A 17,923-nucleotide genomic window follows, 5' to 3' on the forward strand; every position below is an offset into this window, starting at 1 on the left:
TCACCACCTGTCACATCACACCGGGACTTATTTGGAGTTATTTGCTGTTTTCCTGTGTGTAGTGTTTTACTTCTTCTCCCGCGCTCCTATTTTGGTGGTTTTTGCTCTTTTTTTGGTATTTTCCTGTAACAATTTCATGTCTTCCTTTTTGAGCGACATTTCCCTTATCTATCTTGTTTTAGCAATCAAGAATATTTCCGTTTTTTTTATCCTTCTTTGTGGGGACATTGTTGATTGTCATGTCCTGTTCGAATGTACATTGTGGACGCCGTCTTTGCTCCACAGTAAGTCTTTGCTGTCGTCCAGCATTTACTTTGTAGCCAGTATAGGTATATATATATATATATATATATACGCCTTGATTGGATTATCCAGAGAATAGTGCTCGATACCGTGGTAGAGCGCAATATGTAGGTGTGGGAAAAAATCACAAGACTACTTCATCTCTACAGAACTGTTTCATGAGGGGTTCCCTCAATCATCAGGAGATTTTAATGGAAGCATTCACATACAATGGTTTGTATAGGGCACAGAGTGGGTGGGTACAGGTAGGCGTAGGGGCGTGGTGATTGGCTCATGTGTTATCTAGGAGGTGTTTCCGTCTGTGGCGGCATGTTGAAAGGATTTCACTGCGCTTGTTGAGGGATGGCAGGTCTGGATGATATATAATAAACAGTTTCTCTTTCAAGCATAGGTTGCATCTTTTATTACCACTGTTGTAAGGTGTGCTGGATGCAAGAATTCGCCATGTTATTGAATATTCAACATTATTGTCTTTGAGGTATTTATATATATATATATATATATATATATATATATCAATCAATGTTTACTTATATAGCCCTAAATCACTAGTGTCTCAAAGGGCTGCACAAACCACCACGACATCCTCGGTAGGCCCACATAAGGGCAAGGAAAACTCACACCCAGTGGGACATCGGTGACAATAATGATCCAGTGGGACGTCGGTGACAATGATGACTATGAGAACCTTGGAGAGGAGGAAAGCAATGGATGTCGAGCGGATCTAACATGATACTGTGAAAGTTCAATCCACAATGGATCCAACACAGTCGCGAAAGTCCAGTCCAAAGCGGATCCAACACAGCAGCGAGAGTCCCGTTCACAGCGGAGCCAGCAGGAAACCATCCCAAGCGGAGGCGGATCAGCAGCGCAGAGATGTCCCCAGCCGATACACAGGCGAGCAGTACATGGCCACCGGATCGGACCGGAGCCCCTCCACAAGGGAGAGTGGGACATAGAAGAAAAAGAAAAGAAACGGCAGATATATATATATATATATATATATATATATATATATATATATTATGCAGCACGGTGGAACAGGGGTTAGTGCATGTACCTCACAATACGAAGGTCCTGAGTTCAATCCCGGGCTCGGGATCTTTCTGTGTGGAGTTTGCATGTTCTCCCCGTGACTGCGTGGGTTCCCTCCGGGTACTCCGGCTTCCTCCCACTTCCAAAGACATGCACCTGGAGATAGGTTGGTTGGCAACAATAAATTGGCCCTAGTGTGTGAATGTTGTCTGTCTATCTGTGTTGGGCCTGTGATGAGGTGGCGACTTGTTCAGGGTGTACTCCCCCTCCCGCCCGAATGCAGCTGGGATAGGCTCCAGCACCCCCCACGACCCTAAAAGGGCCAAGCGGTAGGAAACCACCATGTAGGAATGTTTATTTTAATTTACATTTTTGTTTTATTCTTTTATTTGTCATAATACCTCAAGTAGAAAATCCATTTCAATATACTTTGTAGCGTATTCAAACGTGTTGTTTCCATGAACACATTTTGTTTGTTTAGCCTTTCACTACAATGCGACAAAAACACATTTTGTGTGAGAACATGCAGCATTTGCTTCCCGCAGTCTTGTATTTATGCAAAATTCAACAGTTTGATGGTGTCTATGTTTCTCCCCTGGTAAAACATTCAACTCTTCAAGGACGTGCAAGGAGACTTTTTGTTTTTCCAGACTAAAATTAAACCACTGCTAATCACGCTGATGGCCCGGAATAACACAACATGCTCGTTTAAATAATTATACAAAGCGATGTCGTCCCTTCAAATGGCTCAAGACGTGCGGCCCAGCTTGTTTTTTTTACACGCCTGCGTAATATTCTGGCAATAAAATGAACATTCATGCAGTGGGGCTGCAGCTATCGATCTTTTTAGTAATCGGGAAATCAATCGGTTAATGTGTTTGTTAGTCGAGTCAATGCTTTAAAATAGACCTTTTAGCCTCAATGGGACTTTTAGGAAAAATAGTTGAAATAAACAAAGACTTTGCTAACAACGTTTCTTCTGATAAATGCACATAACATTGAATTCGGACTTTTACGGGAGTGTCACCATATATGACTTTCATTAAAAAAAAGTAAATAAAGAAGTGAATTATATTTATATAGTGCTTTTCTCAAGTGACTCAAAGCGATTATACATAGTGAAACCCAATATCTAAGTTACATTAAAACCAGTGTGGGTGGCACTGGGAGTAAGTGAGTAAAGTGTCTTGGATGGCGGAAGCGGGGATCGAACCTGGAACCCTTAAGTTGCTGGCACGGCCGCTCTACCAATCGAGCTATGCCACCCCCAAAAAACAAACCGTGTAACCATATGAACAAGCACCAGGTAACAAATGATAAAATGAATGGATTCAGACATTTTGGGGACATCTGGAATCCGTCCCTTAAAGGGGGGTGGGGGGAGTTGGGTAATTCTGCAACATTCAAATTGTAGATCAGTGGGGGTGTGGGGGGGAGGATTTTATTTTGTCATAAAAAAAGGAGTTTTTTTGGGGGGGTTGGTGCACTAATTGTAAGTTTATCTTGTGTTTTTTTTATGATTGGGGACCACTGCTGTAGATACTAACATGTCCTTTGCCTGTATTTGAGTTAAACATTTGCTATGCAAACCCAATATATAAGATGGCGTTAGCTGCCAAAATAGACATTTACCTTCTTTCTGCTCGTTTGCCGCTTTCAAGCATGCAGGGTGCTTTCTAGTAATGTTATGTCATTGATGTCATGCTTAGGAGAAATGCCAGCGTAAACATTTCACCGCCATGTCTGACTTTTTCACACTTTTTTAAAATGAAAACCGCTCTCATCGTCTGGGAGTTCTTCGCTCTTTCCATTTTCTCGTTTTTTCTGAGCCATCTCTCACTCGCCGCACTCCATAAGCCCCCCCCCCATATGAACTTGAAGTGCCATCCCGTGGAATTTTCCAAAATGTTTTGGTATCCTGGAGCATTCAAAGTTCCTTTCACTAGAACTAAAGGGCCAAGCCCAACTCCTGGAAAAACAACCCCACACCATAATTCCTCCCCCACCAAATTTCACACTCGGCACAACGCAGTCCGAAATCTAACCTCCAAACCCAGACTGGTCCATCAGATTGCCAGATGGAAAAGCGTGACTCGTCAGTCCAAAGAAGGCGTCTCCACTGCTCCAGAGTCCAGTGGCGACGTGCTTTACACCACCGCATCCCACACTTTACATTGGACTTGGTGATGTACGGCTTAGATGCAGCTGCTCGGCCATGAAAACCCATTCCATGTAGCTCTCTGCGTACAGGACGTGGGCTAATTGGAAGGTCACATGTAGCAAATGACTGTGCAGAAAGTATTTGCACTATGCGCTTCAGCATCCACTGACCCCTCTCTGTCAGTTTACCTGGCCTACCACTCTGTGGCTGAGTTGCTGTTGTTCCCAAACTCTTCCATTTCCTTATAATAAAGTTGACTTTGGAATATCTAGGAGGGAGGAAAATTCACAACTGGTGGCATCCTTTATTTTCCGTTCAGGCTCCAGTACTCTGGAATGCCCTCCCGGTAACAGTTCGAGATGCTACCTCAGTAGAAGCATTTAAGTCTCACCTTAAAACTCATCTGTATACTCTAGCCTTTAAATAGACCTCCTTTTTAGACCAGTTGATCTGCCGCTTCTTTTATTTCTCCTATGTCCCCCCTTCCCTTGTGGAGGGGGTCCGGTCCGATGACCATGGATGAAGTACTGGCTGTCCAGAGTCGAGACCCAGGATGGACCGCTCGTCGGGACCCAGGATGGACCGCTCGCCTGTGTATCGGTTGGGGACATCTCTACGCTGCTGATCCGCCTCCGCTCGACATCCATTGCTTTCAGTCCCCTAGAGGGGGGGGGGTTGCCCACATCTGAGGTCCTCTCCAAGGTTTCTCATAGTCAGCATTGTCACTGGCGTCCCACTGGATGTGAATTCTCCCTGCCCACTGGGTGTGAGTTTTCCTTGCCCTTTTGTGGGTTCTTCCGAGGATGTTGTAGTCGTAATGATTTGTGCAGCCCTTTGAGACATTTGTGATTTGGGGCTATATAAATAAACATTGATTGATTGATCCTGTGACAGATCCACACTAGAAATCACTGAGAGTGTCCCATTCTTTCACAAATGTTTGTAGAAACAGTCTCCATGCCCAAGTGCTTGATTTGATACACCGGGCTAAGTGATTAGGACACCTGATTCTGGTCATTTGGATGGGTGGCCAAATACTTTTAGCAATATAGTGTATCATCAAAGCAATAAAATACAAATCCATGCTTTTTCCTCATCAAATTATTTGATACATCATTGCAGCTTTATTGTTAGGTTTTCAATGTAGTGAATCCTTTGGACCCACAGCTAGTGTTTTGAGTCAATATGTCCCCAATTTAAAAAAAATAATTATATCTTCTTCTTTTTCTTATATTGTAACCTTAAACTCCTTTTGATTATGGTATTATATAAGAAATCAGAAATACTTTAATAACAATCCCCAAGGGGGAATTCACATTTTCAGCACAACCCCATTCAAGATCAGACAAACATTACAGGGAGACAGAACAGGATCGCTGACAGGTCTGCCAGCTTCCGGCGCCCCTTACAAAAAAAGGTGAGAAACAGAAAGCAGAGACCTAATCCCGCAGCCACCAAACCGGATCCCGGATTAGTAGTATTGGTTAATACCAAATTATATATTAATTTATATCCCAAAAATTTATCACATATTTCAGGATGTTGCACTACAGCAAGTCCAAAAAGGAGTAGGAGGAAGCAGAGTTTATTTAATCTTACCCCTTTCCACGTCTTAGTAGTTTTTTCCCATCAGTTAATCATTATTCCTCATCATCGGCGGTCACTAGAAGCGAGTAGGACGATCCTCCTGGTAGGGGTGTATCCCTTTATAGAGGATCCCTGTGCGTGACTTAGTTTTAACTGGTGCTCAGACAGTCAACACACGATCTTAAACATAATCGGGTCTGGGTCCATTGGCCTTGAATCCAAGACGACCGGGAACCCTTTTCTGCTGCAGCCTTCTTCCGCCTTCGCAGCTGTTGTGGTAGTTCTTAAATCTACAGTCTTCCGCCTGGTCCGCCGTTGAGGTCTTCACCGTATCCCTGGCTAGGGGTTCAGTCAGGTACTAGGCCTTTGCCAGGGGCCACCTGGGGTAACAGTAGTAAAGGGGTTAACCTCCTAGTGCCCCAAGACCCTATAGAGGAGCCTCCACTGCCGGATACATGAATACACAACAATCAAAGTTCTCATAAATACATAGTAAACAACTTACAGAGTGGCCTTGTGGTTGCAGTGTCTGCCCTGAGATCAGTAGGTCGTGAGTTCAAACCCCGGCCGAGTCATACCAAAGACTATAAAAATGGGACCCATTTTGATTCAACAAATACCGTGTTTGAATGTTCTTTATAGTCAATATTATGTATTAATATTAACTGATCTTGTTTTGTAACACCATTTGTGAATGACGTGTACTTTTGTGTTTTTTCCCCATATTTCCACACAAACTAAAAGAAAATTACCAAAAAATATATTCATATTATCATTTGGTGCTAACCTAAAGTCTTAACAAGCTGCTACGCTTCGTACTGCCTCTGCCTCTGTTAGTACATCTCTGCAGCACCCGGCATTGTCCCACCCACACGACCATCTGATTGGTTACAAGCAGAGCGGTAACAGCCAATCAGCAGTGCGTATTCAGAGCGCATGGAGGCAGAGGCAGGCAGAGAGGAGAGACGGTGCGGATGAGCAGAAAGGTGTTTAGCAGGTGAGCATAATGCAGCGGACTCTCCCCAAATTATAATAAACACCTACCAGTCAACTACTAGTAACATCTCCATGAGCCCGTTGACGTTCTAGAAAGATAAACGGCAGCCGAGCTCGCTGGCAGTCCTTAAGGTGAAGAATAATTAGCTTTTAGCGTAATGTTTACTCATTTTGCGCTGTGTGTTGCGGACAGCAAAGCCCTGTCCGTCTGAGAGAAAGACAAGCATTATTGACCTACAGTTAACAACTATGTTATTTAACTTTACCTTTTTCTGTGTTGAAGCAGCATGGACATTATGTTAAATGAAGAGTTTCCGTCTCCGAAAGTTGATATAATAATGTAACTGCATCATGAAGCCTACATGAACTCCATGGTGTTCAGGGATGAATAGTCTCTCCTATTGCTAGCAGCCTAGTTTTGAATGGCAGGGTCCCTACTATCAAATGTTGATAAAAAATTACATTTACAAAATAAAAATCAACGACAGGCTTCCCAAATGCTGTAATAAATTAAGCATGATGTGGCCCCACTTTTAACTCTTTTTTTTTTTTTTTCAAACACTTATTGCAAACGCTTACTTAGAGTAAGTCATTAATTTGACTTAGTCATTATTCCGTCTTAGTAAGTCAATATTTACATACTTAGTATGTCATGTAACTAGGACTGTTTTGTGTTTTCTTTACGGAAAAAATATCGAGATATATATATATCGTGTATATATATATATCCCGGGTGACGGCCTACTAACACTTTTGTTAGTTAGTAGGGCTTCAACTAACAACTTTTTGATAGTTAACCCGTCAACTATTTTAAAGATTTGTCGACAAACGGTATTATAAAGCGTAAACAGTGGCTCTACTTTAGCCATCGGCTTTTCAAAATACAGCTTGAAATTATTCTAGGCATGTTCTAACAATAAAAACGACTACTTCATTCTTCCATCCATTTCCTACCGCTTGTCCCGTTGCTGTAAAGGTCTTTCAAATGACATAAATATGCTACCACCAAGCAGCAGCTACTCCTAGACAGAAAAAGGACGATGCATACAACAGAGGATGATATCATACAGTTGTACTTGATGTGTACTGGATTCGGTGTCGAGTGGACGCCCCTGATTATTTATTCTTGCTTAGTATATCTTGACCTACATTGGATTGTTTTTTTTAGCGTGTTTTAATAATCATGTTAAAAGCCGACTGAAACCTACTACTACCGACAACATTACACAGTAATTTGGACTTCTGTGTTGCTGAATCTTTAGCAATTTGTTCAATTAATAATGGAGAAGTCAAAGTAGAAAGATGAAGGTGGGAAGCTTTTAGCCTTTAGCCACACAAACACACAGTGTTTCCTTGTTTAAAATTCCCAGAGGTGAAGCTTTACTATGGATCAGAGCGGTCAAGCACACATGGATCCCGACTACATGTCAACCGGCAGTTTTCGGTGAGAAAATTGTGGTAATAAGTCGCCTCTTACCGGAGATCAGCGGAGCTTCTGTCCTGCTGCAGCTTCGTGACTTCCCTCAGAGACTGGCGTCAACACACCCGTGGACACACCCCTCCGACTATCAGGTACTATTTAACTCACTAAAACACTAGCAACACAATAGAAAAATAAGGGATTTCCCAGAATTATCCTGGTAAATGTGTCTAAAAAGATCTGAATCTCTCCCAATGTAATCGCCTTTTTTTTTTCCATAGTCCTTCACTCTAAATTTCCTCATCCACGAATCTTTCATCCTCGCGCAAATTAATGAGGAAATTTTCGCTTTCTCGGTCCAAATCGCTCTAGCTGCTGGTGGCCATGATTGTAAACAATGTGAGGATGTGAGGAGCCCTCACACCGGTGACGTCATCGTCTGCTACTTCCGGTAAAGGCAAGGGTTTTTTATTAGCGACCAAAAGTTGCGAAATTTATCGTCGATGTTCTCTACTAAATCCTTTCAGATCTTTTCATCGCATAATTACACAGTAATTTGGACTTCTGTGTTGCTGAATATTTAGCAATTTGTTCAATTAATAATGGAGACGTCAAAGTAGAAAGATGAAGGTGGGAAGCTTTAGCCTTTAGCCACACAAAAACACAGTGTTTCCTTGTTTAAAATTCCCGGAGGTGAAGCTTTACAATGGATCAGAGCGGTCAAGCACACATGGATCCCGACTACATGTCAACCGGCAGTTTTCGGTGAGAAAATTGTGGTAATAAGTCGCCTCTTACCGGAGATCAGCGGAGCTTCTGTCCTGCTGCAGCTTCGTGACTTCCCTCAGAGACTGGCGTCAACACATCCGTGGACACACCCCTTCAACTATCAGGTACTATTTAACTCACTAAAACACTAGCAACACAATAGAAAAATAAGGGATTTCCCAGAATTATCCTGGTAAATGTGTCTAAAAACATCTGAATCGCTCCTAATGCAATCGCCTTTTTTTTTCTAGTCCTTCACTCTAAATTTCCTCATCCACGAATCTTTCATCCTCGCTGAAATTAACGAGGAAATTGTCGCTTTCTCGGTCCAAATCGCTCTAGCTGCTGGTGGCCATGATTGTAAACAATGTGAGGATGTGAGGAGCCCTCACACCGGTTACGTCATCGTCTGCTACTTCCGGTACAGGCAAGGCTATTTTATTAGCGACCAAAAGTTGCGAACTTTATCGTCGATGTTCTCTACTAAATCCTTTCAGATCTTTTCATCGCATAATTACACAGTAATTTGGACTTCTGTGTTGCTGAATATTTAGCAATTTGTTCAATTAATAATAGAGAAGTCAAAGTAGAAAGATGAAGGTGGGAAGCTTTTAGCTTTTAGCCACACAAACACACGGTGATTCCTTGTTTAAAATTCCAGTAGGTGAAGCTTTACTATGGATCAGAGCGGTCAAGCACACATGGATCCCGACTACATGTCAACCGGCAGTTTTCTGTGAGAAAATTGTGGTAATAAGTCGCCTCTTACCAGAGATCAGCGGAGCTTCTGTCCTGCTGCAGCTTCGTGACTTCCCTCAGAGATTGGCGTCAACACATCCGTGGACACACCCCTTCGACTATCAGGTACTATTTAACTCACTAAAACACTAGCAACACAATAGAAAGATAAGGGATTTCCCAGAATTATCCTGGTAAATGTGTCTAAAAACATCTGAATCTCTCCCAATGTAATCGCCTTTTTTTTTCTAGTCCTTCACTCTAAATTTCCTCATCTACGAATATTTCATCCTCGCGCAAATTAATGAGGAAATTGTCGCTTTCTCGGTCCAAATCGCTCTAGCTGCTGGTGGCCATGATTGTAAACAATGTGAGGATGTGAGGAGCCCTCACACCGGTGACGTCATCGTCTGCTACGTCAGGTACAGGCAAGGGTTTTTTATTAGCGACCAAAAGTTGCAAACTTTATCGTCGATGTTCTCTACTAAATCCTTTCAGATCTTTTCATCGCATAATTACACAGTAATTTGGACTTCTGTGTTGCTGAATATTTAGCAATTTGTTCAATTAATAATAGAGAAGTCAAAGTAGAAAGATGAAGGTGGGAAGCTTTTAGCTTTTAGCCACACAAACACACGGTGATTCCTTGTTTAAAATTCCAGGAGGTGAAGCTTTACTATGGATCAGAGCGGTCAAGCACACATGGATCCCGACTACATGTCAACCGGCAGTTTTCTGTGAGAAAATTGTGGTAATAAGTCGCCTCTTACCAGAGATCAGCGGAGCTTCTGTCCTGCTGCAGCTTCGTGACTTCCCTCAGAGACTGGCGTCAACACATCCGTGGACACACCCCTTCGACTATCAGGTACTATTTAACTCACTAAAACACTAGCAACACAATAGAAAGATAAGGGATTTCCCAGAATTATCCTGGTAAATGTGTCTAAAAACATCTGAATCTCTCCCAATGTAATCGCCTTTTTTTTCCTAGTCCTTCACTCTAAATTTCCTCATCCACAAATATTTCATCCTCGCTGAAATTAACGAGGAAATTGTCGCTTTCTCCAAATCGCTCTAGCTGCTGGCGGCCATTATTGTAAACAATGTGAGGATGTGAGGAGCCCTCCCACCGGTGAGGTCATCGTCTGCTACTTCCGGTACAGGCAAGGCTATTTTATTAGCGACCAAAAGTTGCGAACTTTATCGTCGATGTTCTCTACTAAATCCTATCAGATCTTTTCATCGCATAATTACACAGTAATTTGGACATCTGTGTTGCTGAATATTTAGCAATTTGTTCAATTAATAATGGAGAAGTCAAAGTAGAAAGATGAAGGTGGGAAGCTTTTAGCCTTTAGCCACACAAACACACAGTGTTTCCTTGTTTAAAATTCCAGGAGGTGAAGCTTTACTATGGATCAGAGCGGTCAAGCACACATGGATCCCGACTACATGTCAACCGGCAGTTTTCGGTGAGAACATTGTGGTAATAAGTCGCCTCTTACCGGAGATCAGCGGAGCTTCTGTCCTGCTGCAGCTTCGTGACTTCCCTCAGAGACTGGCGTCAACACACCCGTGGACACACCCCTCCGACTATCAGGTACTATTTAACTCACTAAAACACTAGCAACACAATAGAAAGATAAGGGATTTCCCAGAATTATCCTGGTAAATGTGTCTAAAAACATCTGAATCTCTCCCAATGTAATCGCCTTTTTTTTTTTTCCTAGTCCTTCACTCTAAATTTCCTCATCCACGAATCTTTCATCCTTGTGCAAATTAATGAGGAAATTTTCGCTTTCTCGGTCCAAATCGCTATAGCTGCTGGTGGCCATGATTGGAAATAATGTGAGGATGTGAGGAGCCCTCCCACCGGTGAGGTCATCGTCTGCTACTTCCGGTACAGGCAAGGCTGTTTTATTAGCGACCAAAAGTTGCGATGTTCTCTACTAAATCCTTTCAGCGAAAATATGGAAATATCCGGAAATGATCAAGTATGACACATAGAATGGACCTGCTATCCCCGTTTGAATAAGAAAATCTCATTTCAGTAGGCCTTTAAGATTGTTTTGTAACCAAAAAAATCCCAAAGTTTGGAAACTTTGCGTTGAAAGGAGCTCCCCCACATTGCAAAAACAAGCATTGGCGTCTCTTTCCATCGACAGTAGCGTTTAATGAGAGGCACTTACAGTAGACTCTAACACAGTTAGGTGTTTCACCACAACCTCGGGAGGGAAATTAATCTCTCAGATAAAATTGGGCTCAGCACTCAATATGCCACCCGCTGGGACGCGGCTTCATTTTTATTCATTGACCCTCTTGAATTAAAGCTAATTTCCCCCCCACGCTTTGCTCCATGAAGGCTCCCGCAGCAGGATGCTTGCTTCCAAGCATAATTCTCCACCTCCGTTTGATTCGAGAATTAGACACCAATTTGGAGGTGACGACGCTTGCGACTCAGTTTCAAGGTCTTTTTTTGTCGCCGGCCAGGTTCCTCCGGTTCTGCCCGCTGGACAAGTCCATCACGTATCACAAAGCAGCATTGGCGTCCAAGCTGGAGGTTCGTTGTAATATGAATAACAGTTTGTGTGGGCAGGTCAATCTGTATGGGTGGGGTTTTTCAAAATAAAAGCACCTACAGACAAGTTCACCATGTGATTCAACAACAAGACAAGGACATAATTTTTGCCATTTTTTCTGGTGGTGGAAGTGTATTGTGTAAACATTTGTTGTTGTTATTTTTTCAAGAGAACCATGTGTGCACACAAGCAAACAAACCATAATACAACCTGTGGCGAATAGAAAATAAAAGAACAACAAGCAATGCAATCTCAGCGCTTCTGCAAATTCATGATTTTTTTTTTTTCATACAAAAATTAAATATACCTGCTCGAAGATACACTTTCTGTAGCAATGAACAAACTGTATCTTCCTACTCCTCTGTAAGTTTTGTTAAAAGAAAACTGAACTTTTTGGGGGATTTTGCCCATCCATCTGTCTTTTTCCGCTTATCTGAAGTTGGGATGCGGGGGCAGCAGCCTAAGCAGAGGAGCCCAAACTTCCCTCTCCCCAGCCACTTCTTCCAGCTCCTCCCGGGGGATCCCGAGGCGTTCCCAGCCCAGCCGGGAGACATAGTCTTCCCAACGTGTCCTGGGTCTTCCCCGTGGCCTCCTACCGGTCGGACGTGCCCTAAACACCTCCCTAGGGAGGCGTTTGGGTGGCATCCTCACCAGATGCCCGAACCACCTCATCTGGCTCCTCTCCATGTGGAGGAGCAGTGGCCTCACTTTGATCTCCCCCGGATGGCAGAGCTTCTCACCCTATCTCTAAGGGAGAGCCTCGCCACCCGGTGGAGGAAACTCATTTGTACCCGTGATCTTGTCCTTTCAGTCATAACCCAAAGCTCATGAGGATGGGAACGTAGATCGTTCGGTAAACTGAGAGCTTTGCCTTCAGACCCAGCTCCTTCTTCACCACAACGGATCGATACAGCGTTGCCGGGAGAGATAGTCTTCCAAACATGTCCTGGGTCTTCCCAGTGGCCTCCTATCAATTGGACGTGCCCTAAACACCTCCCTAGGGAGGCGTTCGGGTGACATCCTGACCAGACGCCCGAACCACCGCATCTGGCTCTTTTCGATGTGGAGGAGCAGCGGCTTTACTTTGAGTTCCTCCCGGATGGCAGAGCTTCTCACCCTATCTCTAAGGGAGAGACTTGCCACCCGGCGAAGGAAACTCATTGAAACTAATGATCTTTTCCTTTCAGTCGTAACCCAAAGCTCATGACCATAGGTGAGGATGGAAACGTAGATCGACCGGTAAATTGAGAGCTTTACCTTCCGGCTCAGCTCCTTCTTCACCACAACGGATCGATACAGCTTTGCCGGGAGACATAGTCTTCCAAACGTGTCCTGGGTCTTCCCAGTGGCCTCCTACCGGTCGGACGTGCCTTAAACACCTCCCTAGGGAGGCGTTCGGGTGGCATCCTGACCAGATGCCCGAACCACCTCATCTGGCTCCTCTCCATGTGGAGGAGCAGCGGCTTTACTTTGATCTCCCCCCGGATGGCAGAGCTTCTCACCCTATCTCTAAGGGAGAGCCTTGCCACCCGGTGGAGGAAACTCATTTGTAGCCGTGATCTTGTCCTTTCGGTCATGACCCAAAGCTCATGACCATAGGTGAGGATGGGAACGTAGATCGACCGGTAAATTGAGAGCTTTCCCTTCCGGCTCAGCTCCTTCTTCACCACAACAGATCCATGCAGCGTTTCCGGGAGAGATAGTCTTCCCAACGTGTCCTGGGTCTTCCCCGTGGCCTCCTATCAATCGGACTAGCCCTAAACACCTCCGGAGGGAGGCGTTCGGGTGGCATCCTGACCAGATGCCCGAACCACCTCATCTGGCTCTTTTCGATATGGAGGAGCAGCGGCTTTACTTTGAGTTCCTCCCGGATGGCAGAGCTTCTCACCCTATCTCTAAGGGAGAGCCTCGCCACCCGGCAAAGGAAACTCATTGAAACTAATGATATTTTCCTTTCAGTCGTAACCCAAAGCTCATGACCATAGGTGAGGATGGGAACGTAGATCGACCGGTAGATTGAGAGCTTTGCCTTCCGGCTCAGCTCCTTCTTCACCACAACGGATCGATACAGCGTTGCCAGGAGAGATAGTCTTACGAACGTGTCCTGGGTCTTCCCCGTGGCCTCCTATCAATTGGACGTGCCCTAAACACCTCCCTAGGGAGGCGTTCAGGTGGCATTCTGACCAGATGCCCGAACCACCTCATCTGGCTCTTTTCGATGTGGAGGAGCAACGGCTTTACTTTGAGTTCCTCCCGGATGGCAGAGCTTCTCACCCTATCTCTAAGGGAGAGACCCACCACACGGCGGAGGAAACCCATTTGGGCCGCTTGTACCCGTGATCTTATCCTTTCGGTCATGACCTAAAGCTCATGACCATAGGTGAGGATGGGAACGTAGATCGACCGGTAGATTGAGAGCTTTGCCTTCCGGCTCAGCTCCTTCTTCACCATAACAGATTCAGAGATAGTCTTCCCAATGTAACCTGGGTCTTCCCCGTAGCCTCCTACCAGTTGGACGTGCCCTAAACACCTCCCTAGGGAGACGTTCGGGTGGCATCCTGACCAGATGCCCGAACCACTTCATCTGGCTCCTCTCCATGTGGAGGAACCGCTCCTGGACGAAATTTTGCCCATTCTCCGCAATCCTTACGTCTGAACAGCTCTTTCATTTTTTCCATGTTCTAGTTAGCCACAGCATGCGGACCAGTTTTTCCCACTACCAATGCAGGTAATGGGGATTCAACTGTTTAAGGGTCAACTTTCCTACTCGGGATAGTAAGCCGCTCTGAGAGTAAACAATAATAGAAGCTCCTGCAACGTCAATTATTAGCAATTCTTAACTAGTTTTTGTGGCACTGACTCAGTGTCTATCAAATCCCTAACAATCCTGGGATGAGGTGGCGACTTGTCCCTGGTGTACCCAGCCTTCCGTCAAAATGCAGCTGAGATAGACTCCAGCACTCCCTGCCAGCCCTAAAGGGACAAGCGGTAGAGAATGGAGGGGATGGCGTGACGCGGTTGGGAGAGTGGCCGTGCCAGCAACCTGAGGGTTCCTGGTTCGATCCCCAGCTTCTACCAAGCTAGTCACGTCCGTTGTGTCCTTGAGCAAGACACTTCACCCTTGCTCCAGCTGAGATAGGCTCCAGCACCCATCGCCACCCCGCCAATATGGGACAAGCGCCAGAAATTGGAGGGGACAGCATGACGATTTTGGGAGAGTGGCCGTGCCAGCAACCTGAGGGTTCCTGGTTCGATCCCCAGCTTCTACCAACCTAGTCACGTCCGTTGTGTCCTTGAGCAAGACACTTCCCCCTTGCTCCTGATGGTGGTTAGGGCCTTGCATGACAGCTCTCGCCAACAGTGTGTGAATGGGGAAAAAGTGTCAAACACAACGGACGTGTTTAGGATGGTAGAAGGTGGGGATTGAACCGGGAACCCTCAAGTTGCTGGCACAGCCACTCTACCAACTGCGCCACGCTGTCCCCAAATATTAGTTACTAGTCATAAATCATGCCTCGCATGTGTGGTGGAAGGTTGTGGCAATGAGACGGCGAGTTGGTCGATTTTGACATTCTCCATGCTACTAAAAATCGAAAAACTAAAAACCGGTACTGACTGAAGCAGTGGATACTGGCTTTCAACTTAGACCGGAGGACATCGCTAGGAAAACTCAGCAAGATGCAAATTTTTTCATAAAAACAAACAAAAAAATCTCAGGACTATTCTATTACCAGCTGAACTGGAAACACGAGTCCGTGCTGAAAGATACAACCATCCCACCGGTCAGCAACAGGGTGAGAGCAAACCTAGTAAGTCACTGTTCTTGTAACGCCACATTTGTCCTAAAGTAGTCGCCGGCGGCTCTCGAACAGTCTGCCGTGATTAACGTTGGCAAACACAGATCTCTATGCGGTTTATGTCAACGGAAGTAGCATCCCTTGCTATTCTTTCCATGAAATCCATGCGCCCAAGAAAGAAGTTCCAGTAATGATATGGATTATATGTGGACTCTCACTATTATGTTAGATCCACTACGGACTGGACTCTCACTATTATGTTAGATCCACTACGGACTGGACTCTCACTATTATGTTAGATCCACTACGGACTGGACTCTTACAATATTATGCTAGATCCACTAAGGACTGGACTTTCACACTATTACGTAACATCTACTATGGACTGGACCCTCACACTATTATGTTAGATCCACTATGGACTGGACTCTCACACTATTATGTTAGATCTACTATGGTCTGGACTCTCACACTATTATGTTAGATCCACTATGGACTGGACTCTCACACTATTATGTTAGATCCACTATGGACTAGACTCTCAAACTATTATGTTGGATCCACTATGGACTGGACTCTCACACTATTATGTTAGATCCACCTTGGACTGGACTCTTACAATATTTTGCTACATCCACTATGGACTGGACTCTCAAACTATTATGCTGGATCCACTATGGACTGTACTCTCTCACAATATTATGTTAAATCCACTATGGACTGGACTCTCACACTTTTAACTGGATCCACTATGGACTGGACTCTCAAACTATTATGTTAGATCTACTATGGACTGGACTCTCAAACTATTATGTTAGATCCACTATGGACTGGACTCTCAAACTATTATGTTAGATCTACTATGGACTGGACTCTCAAACTATTATGTTAGATCCACTATGGACTGGACTCTCACACTATCATGTTACATATACTATGGAATGGACTATCACACTTTTAACCACATCCACTATGGACTGGACTCTCACAATATTTTGCTAGATCCACTATGGACTGGACTCTCAAACTATTATGTTAGATCTACTATGGACTGGACTCTCAAACTATTATGTTAGACCTACTATGGACTGGACTCTCACACTATTATGTTAGATCCACTATGGACTGGACTCTCACACTATCATGTTACATATACTATGGAATGGACTATCACACTTTTAACCACATCCACTATGGACTGGACTCTCACAATATTTTGCTAGATCCACTATGGACTGGACTCTCACAATATTATGTAAGATCCACTACGGACTGGACTCTCACTATTATGTTAAATCCACTATGGACTGGACTCTCCCACTATTATGTTAGATCCACTACGGACTGAACTCTCATTATTATGTTAGATCCACTATGGACTGGACTCTCACACTATTATGTTAGATCTAGTATGGACTGGACTCTCACAATATTATGCCAGCGCTCGTGCCTCACAGCCAGAAGGTCTTAGGTTCAATTTCCGGTGGCCCTAGGTCTTTCTGTGTGGAGTACGCACGTTTTCCCTTGGCTTCCATCCGGGTACTCTGGCTTCCTCCCACCCAAAGACATGCACCTGGGGATAGGTTGACTGGCAACACTAAACTGTCCCTAGTGTGTGATGGGTGTGCCCCACCTTACCCCCCTGCGAGCCTGAGAGGGACAAGCAGTAGAAACTGAATGGTTGAATGGATTGTAGACAATGGGCAAAAATTCCCCCAAGATTGCAGTTTTCTTTTTGTTTAGCACTGTTCCAAACAGATCACCAAATGAGGTGGTTCGGGCATCTGGTAGGGAGGGGTTTAGGGCACATCCGATTAGTAGAAGGCCACGGGGAAGACCCAGGACACTTTGGGAAGACTAGCTTTCCTGGCGACGCTGTATCGATCCGTTGTGGTGAAGAAGGAGCTGAGCCGGAAGGCAAAGCTCTCAGTTTACCGGTCGATCTACGTTCCCATCCTCACCTATGGTCATGAGCTTTGGGTCATGACCGAAAGGACAAGATCACGGGTACAAGCGGCCCAAATGGCGGGTCTCTCCCTTAGGGTGAGAAGCTCTGCCATCCAGGGGGAGCTCATCTGGCTCCACATGGAGAGGAGCTGGATGAGGTGGTTCCGGCATCTGGTCAGGATGCCACCCGAACGCCTCTCTAGGGAGGTTTCTAGGGCACGTCCAACCGGTAGGAATTAACAGGGAAGACCCAGGACACGTTGGGAAGACAATCTCTCCCGGTGATGCTGAATCGATTCGTTGTGGTGAAGAAGTAGCTGAGCCGGAAGGCAAAGTTCTCAATTTACTGGTCGATCTACGTTCCCATCCTCACCTACGGTCATGAGCTTTGGGTTATGACCGAAAGGACAAGATCACGGGTACAAGCGGCCCAAATGAGTTTCCTCCACCGGGTGGTGGGTCTCTCCCTTAGAGATAGGGTGAGACGCTCTGTCATCCGGGGGGAGCTCATGTGGCTCCTCTTGGAGAGGAGCCGGATGAGGTGGTTCCGGCATCTGGTCAGGATGCCACCCGAACGCCTCTCTAGGGAGGT

The 17,923-nt window shown here is 45.0% G+C and overlaps 1 long non-coding RNA gene across 6 annotated transcripts; it reads left to right on the forward strand.

The window, feature by feature from the left end:
- The first annotated feature begins 8,167 nt into the window (after window positions 1-8,167).
- Window positions 8,168-10,987, forward strand: LOC133568767 (uncharacterized). Of its 6 annotated transcripts, none has more exons than XR_009809669.1 (5): window positions 8,168-8,395; window positions 8,522-9,430; window positions 9,671-10,165; window positions 10,406-10,480; window positions 10,546-10,987. It is a non-coding gene; the product is annotated as an uncharacterized LOC133568767 (long non-coding RNA). The 6 variants fall into 6 exon arrangements; XR_009809667.1 differs by having other exon boundaries at window positions 9,671-9,873; window positions 10,087-10,165; window positions 10,406-10,987; XR_009809670.1 differs by having other exon boundaries at window positions 9,671-9,873.
- Window positions 10,988-17,923: the final 6,936 nt, after the last annotated feature.

This window comes from Nerophis ophidion, linkage group LG14 (genome assembly GCF_033978795.1).
Source record: "Nerophis ophidion isolate RoL-2023_Sa linkage group LG14, RoL_Noph_v1.0, whole genome shotgun sequence".
In the NCBI taxonomy this organism is placed as follows: Eukaryota; Metazoa; Chordata; class Actinopteri; order Syngnathiformes; family Syngnathidae; genus Nerophis; species Nerophis ophidion.